The following is an 11632-nucleotide window of genomic DNA, read 5'->3' as shown; positions in this document are numbered from 1 at the left end:
AGAGAGAGAGAGAGAGAGAGAGAGAGAGAGAGAGAGAGAGAGAGAGAGAATTTTTTTAATATTTATTTTTTAGTTTTCAGTGGACACACATCTTTATTATTATTTTTATGTGGTGCTAAGGATCGAACCCAGCGCCCCCGCGCATGCCAGGCGAGCACGCTACCGCTTGAGCCACATCCCCAACCCCAAAATCTATTAATTCTTAACAGTATCTAAACCACAGATTTGCCTGCTTTGCTTCTCAAAAAACAGTGGAGGTGCCATAATTACATAAGGAAAGTCCAACCTAGAGACAGATGCACCCCGATCCATCTTGTGACCGTTTTCCAGCTACTATGCCTCTGAGTTTCTCCTTTTTTCCTTAAATCTGTAAAATGGGAATAGTGATCCTCATTTCAATCTGTGACCAGCATGCAGAGCTGTGACATCCGCCAGGCGGATGGTTCCTAAGGAAAGTGCTGGGGGGACAGAGCACCTCCATTGGGCTTCAGGAGGGCCCAGATCCTGGGCTGTCAAAGCACCTGGGTGTCTTTCTTGGTGGGAAGGGCAAGGGTGTGGGGCAAGCTGGGCTTGCCCCCAGGGATTCGCAGATGTTAGTGGCAACCACCATGAACTTGTTTCTCTTTAGCTCAGGGGAAAAGAGACCCCACAGAGGGACGGAGAACTTCCCCACTTGACATCTCCAGCAACCACTTTCTGGTTTCAGTTCCATGCACTCAACATGAGCCGTGTGTCTCCACCTGATGGTGGCATGGCCACTGGGAGGGCTGCCGTGGCCAGGGCCTCCTGGGGACAGCTCTGGTACAGCCCTGGGACACGAGTACTTTCATGTTGCCCATTTGATTTGTATATGAGGTTCAGAAACATTGGAGTCTTTGGCTTGATCATCATTTATGCATTGAGCACAGACTGGGCTCTGTGCATCTGAGTACAAGCTGAGGATGAGCCTGGACCACACAGCCCAATTCTCTGCCTTTCTGGAACTTGCATCCTTAATAGGAAGAACAGGCAACAAATCCTTGAATAAAGAAATAAAGATTACAACTTTATGCAGGGCTCAGTGGCCCCACCTGCCATCCCAGTGGCTGGGGAGGTTGAGGCAAGGAGGATTGCAAGTTCAAAACCAGCCTCAGCAACTTGGTGAGACCCTGTCTCAAAATAAAAACAAAAAGAGCACCCCTGGTTTCAATCCCTGGTACTAAAGAAAAAAAACTTTTGCCATATTAATGATAGTGACTGGGCTAGGGACATTGTAAATATCTAGTTGGTCATGGGAGACTTCTCTTAGGAGAAACATTTGGGCAGAGACCTGAATAAGGAAATGATTGTGTCACAGAAGGTGTAGGAGGAGCATGCCAAGAAGGAAGGAGTGAGCATTTGCAAAGTCCAAGAGGCATGAATGAGCTTGGGGTACCCTGAGGGCAAAGTGGAGGAGTGGAGCCAGGATCTGGTGAGTGCAGAAGTGGGGGGAAGACTGTGAAGGGGGACAGGTAGGCAGAGAGCAAGACACAGCCATAGGAGGAATTTGAATTTTATCCTCATTAAAATAAAAATCAATTGAAGAATCTTGAGCAGGGAGCCACATAGTGGGATTTGTGTCTCAGATTATGGCAAGATTGCAAGGAAGAGAAAGAGCTTCCTAGGAGGCTGAATGAGGAAAGAGATGAGGGCTGGGCATGCAGCTGGGTGATGGAATGCCTCCTGGCATGCAGGAGCCCCAGGTGCCATCCCAGCACAACACACACAGACCAACAGAGACCACAGCGTCCTATGCCATGCTCAGGGGAGAGTCTGCTCAGCGTTGGCAAGTATCTTGGATATACAAAGATCTTGCTGGTAGGTGGAGTACGGAAGAGGGAAAGTCAGAGGAAACCACCTGAGCAGCTGGGGTGAGGTGATGCTCTTCATTGAGGAGAGAAGATCGCATAGCATCAGGACAGGTGGGAAAGGAGGTTTTGTTTGGGGCATGTGGAATTTGAGATGCCTGTGAGCAGAGGTTGTCTACAAGTCCAGAAGTGGCGGAAAGTTAAGGCCCTTTGACTTTTTATTAGTCATTTGTGCGGTGAGAGACACTTGGTCATAGAAAAGTGATTTATTCAGACCCACAGACAGAGGGTGTACAACCTGGAAATCAATCTTTTGAGACTGACCCACTTTCTCTTCCCACCACAAATATCATAGCCCGTTTACTGGAGCAGAATATGGGAACTGTTGGAGACAGGGATATTCTATAATCATATACAAAAGGTAGAGAATTTTTTCAGTGTTTATCTATTGCAAAAATTCACAGTTTCTTCTTATTTCCTTACATAATTGTTTTTCTGTAAATAGGATGCTGTCTGCACATTTAACTAAAAAAAGAAAAAGAAAAAGCTTCTGGAATCCATAGGGTTTACCAAGTATCAGTGTGACCATAAATAACTACTTCATTTTCTGAAGTTGTCACTTTTTAGAATATCAGAGAGTAATATTCTTTGATATCAAACATCCGAGTATCAAATATTTAGACTTCAGGCTCGAGGTAGATCGATTAGAATTGAAATACAAAAACAAAAATTTGACTGATAACTCAAGTAAGTATTTGTGAATTCTGTCAATAACATTTGAATTAGGCCACATGGTGAATAATAAAAATGACTAGGGTGAGTAGCCCTTTGTCTCCATGACTTAGAAAAGAAATATTTAAAATAAATTTAGAGAAGCTGAGGCAGGAGGATGGTGAGTTCAAAGCCAGCCTCAGCAAAAGTGAGGCACTAAGCAACTCAGTGAGACCCTGTCTCTAAAAATAAATAAATAAATAAAATAATCTACTCAAAAAATAAAAGAAAACCAATAAAAACTGTAAGGAAAAAAGCCCCAAAGCTGGAAATGAACTGGACCAAACTTAATTGTATTTGAAATTAATACTGTGGTCACCTTGAGTGGAAAGTAAGAAAGAGGGAGGGAAGGAGGGAGGGAGGGAGGAAAAGAGGGAAGGAAGAATCCAGGCAACTTATAAAAAAAACATTTCTGGGAGGTGGGTGTGCCCGGGAAGAAGTGGGCACAAACCCTGAACACTGCTTCAGAAGATCTACTTATTGCAGTGATTTAAGGGAAGCAATTCTGTAATAATTCTAGACATGCCATAGAACTGACAGGTGTGTAAACACAGCAGTGTTGTTGGCATCCAGGGACTGCACCCTGGACTGTGGGAGGCAGCAACACTGCGAGGACGGGTTGAAGAGGAAACACCAGTGAGCACTGGGTGCCCAGAGTCCACGTGTGTGGTAGCCACGTCTGCATGTAGATGAATACTCACATGTGTGCCTGCATGATCATTGGCATGCAGATTGTGTGCTCATGTTATTGGTGTGCGTGTGCATTAATGTATTTCTGCGGCCAGTGGTGGGGAATACACTTAACTGCCTGTTCAGGTTTGGGTGGGAGGTGTCCCCCAAAAGCTCATGTGTGGGACAGTGCAAGAGGGTTCAGAGGACAAATGATTGGGTTGTGAGAGCCTTAACCCAATTAGTGAATTAATACCCTGATGGGATTAACCAGGTGGTGACTGGAGGCAGGTGGGGTGTGGACAATGGGGGCGTAGCTTTGGGGTATATATATTTGTGTCTGGTGAGTGGAGTCTCTCTTCTGCCTGATCGTCATGTGAGCCGCTTGCCTTTACCACACTCTTCCACCTTGATGTTCTGCCTTGAGGAATGGAGCCTGCTGTTCGTGGACTGAGACCTCTGAAACTGTGAACCCCCAAATAAACTTTTCCTCATTTAAAATATTCTTGTGAGGTCTTTTAGTCAGAGCAGTGAAGAAGCTGATTGAAACACCACCTGACTTGGGTACCTAAGGCCACTCTCTAATACAGAAATGACGGTGAAGGCTTCCAGCGCAGGGGCAGGTGGAGAAGGTGCTCACTCCTGGGATGGAGACATCACCAGGACACAGACAGAACGACGGAGCTCCTGTGGTTAACTGTGGACAACATGATATCACATAATTAAGGCAGTAGAGAACTGTTGAAAACCTGGGAGTTCAGCAGTTCATACAAGAACATAGGGAAACACAAAATCCATATCATTCAATAAACATCAGAGAAGAAGTTCTTGTGTTTACAGCAGAATGGAAAAGACGGGTGTTAACGCCGACGAGTGATAAGTTGAATAATCATAATTTTGTAATCTTTATAGAAAAGACTGCCCCAGATGGGAAGGTCTGTGACTGTGGATGCTAAATCCCCGGGAGTTGGTGAGGAGTCATCACTGCCCGCCAGAATTCAATGGAGCCTTCAGCAGCAAAGAGCCCCCTCGCCAGGTGGGACCAGTGAGCACCATGGGCCTCCAAGTTTTCAGCATGACAGTCCCCTCACCAGGTGGGACAGTGAGCACCAGGTACCTCTATAGGTGTCATCCTGAGAGGCCATGTCACCAAGTGGGACAGGTGGGTACCATGGGCCTCCATGGGTGTCAGCAAGAGAGGCCACGTCACCTGTGCAGTGCTCTAGTCGGAAATGCAGAATTGCAATAAAATCATGAGGAATTGACAAACACAAAACGAGAAACATGCTATTAAGTGGCAAAATACCTCAGGTAACAGTACTGCACTGTATATTTCAAGAGCAGCAAGATAGGATGTTGGCACCATAAAGAAATGATAAACATTTGAAGAAATAAATGCATTCACCCTGATTTGAACATTATACTATGTATATAACATCACAGGGTGGCCCATACATGTATACAGGTTTTCTGTTTTATGTACCATTAAAAATAAATTGAAATTTAAAAAGTAAATTAAACAGTATTGGTGTTCTTTAAAATCTTCAATTTCATAAGAGACAAAGACATGATATAAAAATGTCCCACATTAAAAGAGCATAAAGGGACGTGACAGTTCAAGAGATCTATGGTACCATATCATCACTATGGTTAATAACAATGTATGGAATTCTTGAAAAATGCTAAGAAAGATTTTCAGTGTTGTCATCGCAAAACGCAAGTAGATGGGGTAAAGCATATGTTAATTAGCTCAAATTCCACAATATATGTGTCTCAAAACAATATAATATACACAGGAAATACATGCAATTTTATTTGTCTATTAATTTTTTTAAAAGAGAGATGGCAACTTAAAGTGATAGCTGATTCTAGACAGGATGATATACTGGGGAGAAATTGCTATTAAGAATATTATTAGACAAGCAACAAAACTCGGAAACGGACAAATATTAGATAAAAGAAATGCATTGTTGCAAATTTATGAGGCAGCCACTTACGTGCCACTGGGACGTAAGAAAATCTCTACTCTGAGGAATGCACAGAATTAAAGGCCATACTATGCATAACATGCACTCAGTGGTTCAGGGAAAAAAATCATAGAAATGGATAAAAAAAAAGAGTAAGAGCCAATTAGAAATCAAATGTGGGAAAATAATGGGATCAAACAAATCTAATCAAGGACAGAAAGGTATTCATTATAATTTTTTTTCCTAGAAACGTTTTGAGCTTGAAATTATTCCAAAATAAAAATATTTTGAATAATTAATAAGAGTTTCTGGTGAGCATTTTTAAAAAAACTTGCCACCACACACATAGGATTTTATTTGCTCAGAAAACAACTTAATTTCATGGCGAGGACTTCTGCGACTCCTCTAAGTCAGATCTATTCACCATGACAAAGAATAGACACAACACAACTACATAAGTTCTTTTCTTGTGCAAGTGAAAATAAAATGAATGAAGATATATTTTTAAAATTCTACTAGTTTTATTTATATTTTCCAGAATCAGAACAAACTGTGGTGATGTTTTTCAAAATCATATTACTACGTATTTGTTTCCAAGGTGAGAATAATATTGAGAATGTGGTAACTACTACTACTAAAAAAATACCTAAAGGCTTATAATAAGATATGTTTAAAGCAAAATAATTCCTAGGTGTGCATGGAGCAACACCTTTAGGCTCACTTGATTTATGATCTGTTTTCCATTATTCCACTGCCAGCTAATGATTTTAATTCATTTTTCCTTGAATTTTGATTTAAAAACACAAATCTGGTATTTATCTCAATGATGTCAAATATAACAAATATTAAATAAAGTATTATTAAATAAAATGTAATATTTTTGGCATACATATACAATGGCAAAAAAATAAAACTGGAAATAATCTTGAAAACATTAAATCTAAGTGCCAAATTTTAGTTCATAAAAAATACTAAAAAACATTAATGTTGTCAAGAAAGTGATGGAAACATAACAATTCTCAACAAATAATTTGTATTTTAAAGATTAAAAAATTAGCAGTGTTTTTAAATGTTTAAATTTTTTACAGTGCAGATGTATAAGTCAGACTGCATTTCATTTATTTTTTTTTAAGTAGAAATGTTTAGAAATACAAAATGGCTTCCTTTATCTTTCATATTTGCACAAATTGCTTCGTGTATGAAATGAGATGCACACTCTATCATAACAGGTCACATTTGCTCTTATAGCAGTTATTTTGTGAACACAGTAATTTTCCTGCTTATTAGTACATATTTCTAGTATAGTAGATGTGAAAATGTTAAGTGTGACACTTATTTGGAAGTCACATTCGTTAAAAACAAATGGAAGTTCTATAGAGATAGAAGACACAAAATTGTTTCTAAAAGGCCAAAAGACATATATTATCTAGATTTAGAAGAGTTTTGGTTTTGCAATCAGAACATTCTTAGCTCGTACGCAAACCATAAATTTTCTTTCAAGGCAACTGACTTCCTTCTCTTTATTGGTGCAAAATGGAAAATGATGGAAAGAAGAAAAAAACAAAACAACTAAGTAAAAAATAAATGTTTCAATGTTCTTTTGGAAGTCTTGTCATTTATGTCAAAAACAAATGGCATGGTTGTTCCTAAGTGAAATCATTGTTTGGAAAATAATATATTTGCCTATATGTCAGGGTGGGAGAGTGCTCTCTGTAAGCTGGTCAGATTCTTCTAGAGGGAGACTGGGAGGTCCTTCTGGGAAGCAGGAGGACACACCCATCAACAGGGAGAGTGGAGGCCACTTGGCTTTCTCCAGTCACACAGACCACCTGCGAGATGGCCCACAGGTCGCTAGATCAGCCATGTTTCATTAGGTCAGACCCCAGGCTTCACCATGCCATTGAGCAGCTGTCTGGTTCCAAGTTTTATAAGACTCAAGGAAAATATCTGTCCTGAATAATTGTCGCATGAATATACTCTAATGAACCGTAGTAAAATACGTCTCTGTAGTTCAAAAGTCAAAATTAGTTTTTGAGCAATGAATTATTCACAATGTGTCTAATTTCACTTAAAATTTTTGGATTCCGCGGCAGATTCTAACTGCTTTTTAAAAATAACAGCATGTGAGAAAAAAAATGCAATGCTAATCGCGACAAGAAGTTCCCCTCAGTCACCCCTGTGTGTCCTGGAAGCTCGGCCAAACGAGCACTCTGTTTTTTCTTCTAGAAAATAGAATTTTCACAAGGAGAGAACAAATTCTAAACTCATTTTCAACAAGCTAAGACTGGGCTGTTCATTCAGACCTTAACAAGAATTACCACAAATCTGTCCTTCCAGAAGGACAGCATTTTCTTGGGCTGCTCTGGCCTTCATTGGCCATTTCCTTCGGCTCCATTTTCTCAGGGCTGCTTATCCCCCAGAGAGAGCGACATGCACTCACTGTCACTTCCCCGTAACGCTCAACAGTCCACCATGTCAAAATATCACATACGCAAAACTGTGTCCATTCAAAACCACAATTGTTTGAAAAAAAGAGATGGTGTTAAATTGGTATTAAATTAACATAAGTGCTAATGGAATTAGTGCTTAATTAGTATGTGGCACCTAAAGACAAAGATGCACAATTTTAATGGATTTCTCAAAAGATCGTCTTAATTTTAAAATTCTGATCTAGCCCAAAATGTCAAAGTTGTGTCCTTAATTCATTTCCTGAATTTATAATACTACCAACCTGCTTTCCTTTTCCCTGCGATAAAGAGACACCAACTATTGTTATAGCATATTACATGAAAATAAATTTTTTACAAAAGTGGGTACCAGGTAATGTAATAAACCAACAGGTCGGTGGTTCTATTGGTTCTATGACATATTTCACAAATTTTACAGAATTTTATAAAAGATAAATCCATTTATTGAAGGGATAAGAACTTTCTTCAAGAAAGTCATGATTTTAGTCGAATTCAAAAAGCAAACCAAATCAAGTGAGCATTCTGAAACATTACTTGGGGTATTTACTTCGGCAAATCTCACACAGGCAATGTATAGTGTTCACCTCAAAATGTTTCAATGACAGAGTGCTCAGACGAACTTCCCTGCTTCCACACAACATGACAGAAATTGTTCACTTAAATCTGCATTTTTCTTAAAGCTGTATTCAATGAAATATCGGTAATGTCTTCACTGAAGTATAAAGAAACCAACAGCTTTTAAAAGGAAGATTTAAAAATTGCTGTACCTTGCAGACAATTATATAAAGTAGAGTTGATCTGAGCTGCTATTGTCCTGGACCTGCACACCAGCAAGGAGCAAGGGTCCTACAGGACCTAGATTATCCGGAGACTTACTAACAAGATCAGCCTCAGCCTATGTTGGTCACCAACCATCACTTCAAATGATCTTTGTTTTAGTTCTTACTCCAATTTTAAGTATTATAACTACCAATTAATCTTATTAGGAAAACCATTTTGAAAGTCAGATTTACTTATTTAGACTTTAAAATCATGCTATCATCACAAATTACTTTAAGTGTCATCATATGATGATATAACAAATAGCACTGGAATGTTACATTCAAAATAATTCAATCTATTTTCGCAGTGGGTAAAAACAAATGTATTTTTTTTCCAAAAGGCTCAACTAAATGGTTTTTCAAAATGAACAAGAGATCCATGTGAGAGAATTTAGAAATGGTAGGAATAAACAGATGGTAGGGGAGGAAGCAAAGTTCTCTTTGTTCATCCAAAAGTTTCTTCACACACAAGAAAGAGAACGCTTTACTTTGCAGGTAATATAAGTTGGAGAGCAATGATAATTTTTTAAATTTCCTGGCTTTTTAGAAGGTTGCGAGTGAAGTTGAAACCGTATATTTATGCAAGTCTTTTATTTTAAATATTTACTACTCGCTTGAGTGAAATATCAGGTCTACAAATCTATTTTATAATCTGTTCAGCATTTACATTTTTGGCATATAAATAGCAACCCAAATCCTAAAATATGAACAACGTCGCTTTCTTCTTACCTCTTTGTCTTATCTACAGCTGCTCGTCAAGCTGCTCCACTGGTGAGTTGAACTCCCTGCTCTTCAAGGAGATCTGTTTCTCTACCCAGCTCTCTTCTCTAGTCACGTGACTTTTTTTTTTCCTCTGCAGAAGGCTAGTGCACCAAAAGAGGAAGTTGTGAAACACCAGAGTCATTATGCTTTATAAATTCTATGGGAAATGGTGAATTATTCACAAAGTTTACACTCGGAATCATGGAAACATGCTATAATCTATGCATCTATGCATAAATAATTAATGTATAAACATATTTATCTGTTAAGCATATTTTAGAAAAGTTAAGTTCTTAAAATCTATACTTGATTAAGTAGGCTCACTTACATAAGGAAACATCTTCTATGTGGCTAATGATAATTATAAAAAAAGGAAGAAAAACTGTATGTAGAAGAAAACTGTGAAAGTAATATATGGGGCATACACTTACTTTTATATGTAGTTAATTTAAAGTCTCTGCAGTATAACCTAAATGATAATCTGACTGTAAGCATCTGAGAGAGAGAAAGAGACAGAGAATCCAAGTTCAAGAGCAGTAAGTGGACATTTTCCTGGAATTTGGGTAGTGGTGTTTTTACCTATAAGTCTTAACTTCCTTTCTCATGCATACTTGCCTGTTACATACAGATAAAGCATTGCAAAACTGAAACTGTTGCTTATCCACGATCTCTCATAATTCAAGCCACAAGAGTGAAAAACAGGTGCAGATCTTGCAATGCTGAGCGTATAACTGGTTAATTTTCTTCCAAGTTGGAGAAGTAAATGGAAATATTTAAAGGACCATAGGGACAATGGTTGGTTGAAAAGGAACAGAGACAGTTGATCAAAGAAAATGCTGTGGTCAACTTCATATAAAAGGATATCTGTCTGTCTAAATATACATATAGGTACACATTTCTCCCATGCCTAGGTTACCCGATAATAAAAGCCATGGGTGGCAAACTGATGGCAGTTCTTCCAACCCTCCCTTGCTCAATGGGGAAGTGGGAGGGGGGATTGCAAGAATGACAGTAATTATGCAAACCTCCACACACTGCAAGACTTTAGGAACTAGTGGCTCTCAGAGTATCATATTCTTTGCTTTTTATTTAATAATATTTCCAAAGAGGCAACAGAGTAGGGAGTGATTAGAAATGGGAATATTTTTTATTTCACCTAACCTCAAATTTAATGTGAATTAATTGGAAGTAAAAAGAAATACACCAAACTAAGAAAACCACCACATAATAATACGCCCAAAACAAAACAAAACAAAACAAAAATACAAGTAAGAACAACAAAAAACAAAATCCCCAAGTGTCATAAATATCAAATTTTATTTGAATTCTTTAGAGAGGTAATTGTAGGAAAATACTGGAAGAAAAAGTTATTGATGGAATGAAGATGACTTAGATTCTGTGTGTTGAGATAAAATTTAAATATCACTGCATGTGAGTATCATGAAACACTAGGCTCTTCTGACCGCAAAGACCCAGTCCCACTTCAGGAAGTGTAGTCCTCAGTGTCTGTGGGTGCTCTGGGACCTCCTTATACGTGGCTTTCCTTTCTGAGGTTTCAGTTACAAGTAGTCAACCACAGCCAGGAAATACTAAGTAAAAACTGGAGAAATAATTCATCAGTTTAACACTGCATCCCATTTGGACAGACATGATGAAATCTCAGGCCCTTCTGCTCTGTACCAACCACAGCATGAATTGTCCCTTTGTCCAGATGCCCACATTGGATGCACTACCCTCCGTTAGTCACTTGGTAGTCACTGCAGTTGTCACACCCACTGGCACAGTGCTCCAGTGCCTGGGTTCAAGTAATCTTTGTTGTACTCAATAACGGCCCCCAAATGCAAGGACAGTGATGCTGCGAGTGCAAATATGCCAAAGAAAAGCGAGAAAGCCCTTCTTCAAAGGGAACCTGTGAAGGTCTTGATTTCATACAGATAGAAAAAAAAATCCTATGCTGGGGTTAAGATGTATATTTTAGAACAATGTTTTAGAACAAAATAGGAAAAACCTTATCACGTAAGGTGTGTTACTATGCACTCCCATGCCTCCATCTGGGGGGTCTTGTAACACATTCCCTGTGGATAAGGGGGGCAACCGTAATTTTAATGTGCTAGTTCAGTATGTGAGTCAGAGTGTGTGTCCCTCTTACCTGAAGGGTAGGTGTGCAACTCTGCTTCCCTGATGACCACTTCCCAGTGATGTTGATGTTCCTCCCCCTTAAAAAGTTCTCCTTGACTGACAACCATACTACTTTCTTTCCCTTCTTCTGAACTTTTTAGGGAAGTTGTCAACACTGTGGTTTTGTAGGTGTGGTAGAAAGTATATCATAGAACATGGGTCATGTGAAC

General features: G+C 39.1%; 1 protein-coding gene across 11 annotated transcripts in view; it reads right to left on the bottom strand.

The window, feature by feature from the left end:
* Positions 1 to 9381, bottom strand: part of Mbnl1 (muscleblind like splicing regulator 1) — a 184446-nt gene extending 175065 nt beyond the window's left edge. For 3 of the 11 annotated variants that reach the window (XM_048793996.1, XM_048793988.1, XM_048794000.1), the window contains exon 1: positions 9252 to 9372. The gene's annotated coding sequence lies outside the window, so the exon portion shown is untranslated. Of the gene's footprint in view, positions 1 to 9251 lie in introns of all 11 variants that reach the window. The other 8 variants (XM_048793991.1, XM_048794003.1, XM_048793994.1 and 5 more) reach the window with 5 other exon arrangements.
* Between the last annotated feature and the right edge of the window lie 2251 nt (positions 9382 to 11632).

The sequence above is a fragment of the Marmota marmota genome, unplaced genomic scaffold (genome assembly GCF_001458135.2).
Source record: "Marmota marmota marmota unplaced genomic scaffold, marMar, whole genome shotgun sequence".
Lineage (NCBI taxonomy): Eukaryota > Metazoa > Chordata > Mammalia > Rodentia > Sciuridae > Marmota > Marmota marmota.
Note: the sequence above shows the minus strand (reverse complement) of the source record. Positions and strands in the feature narration are given on the sequence as shown.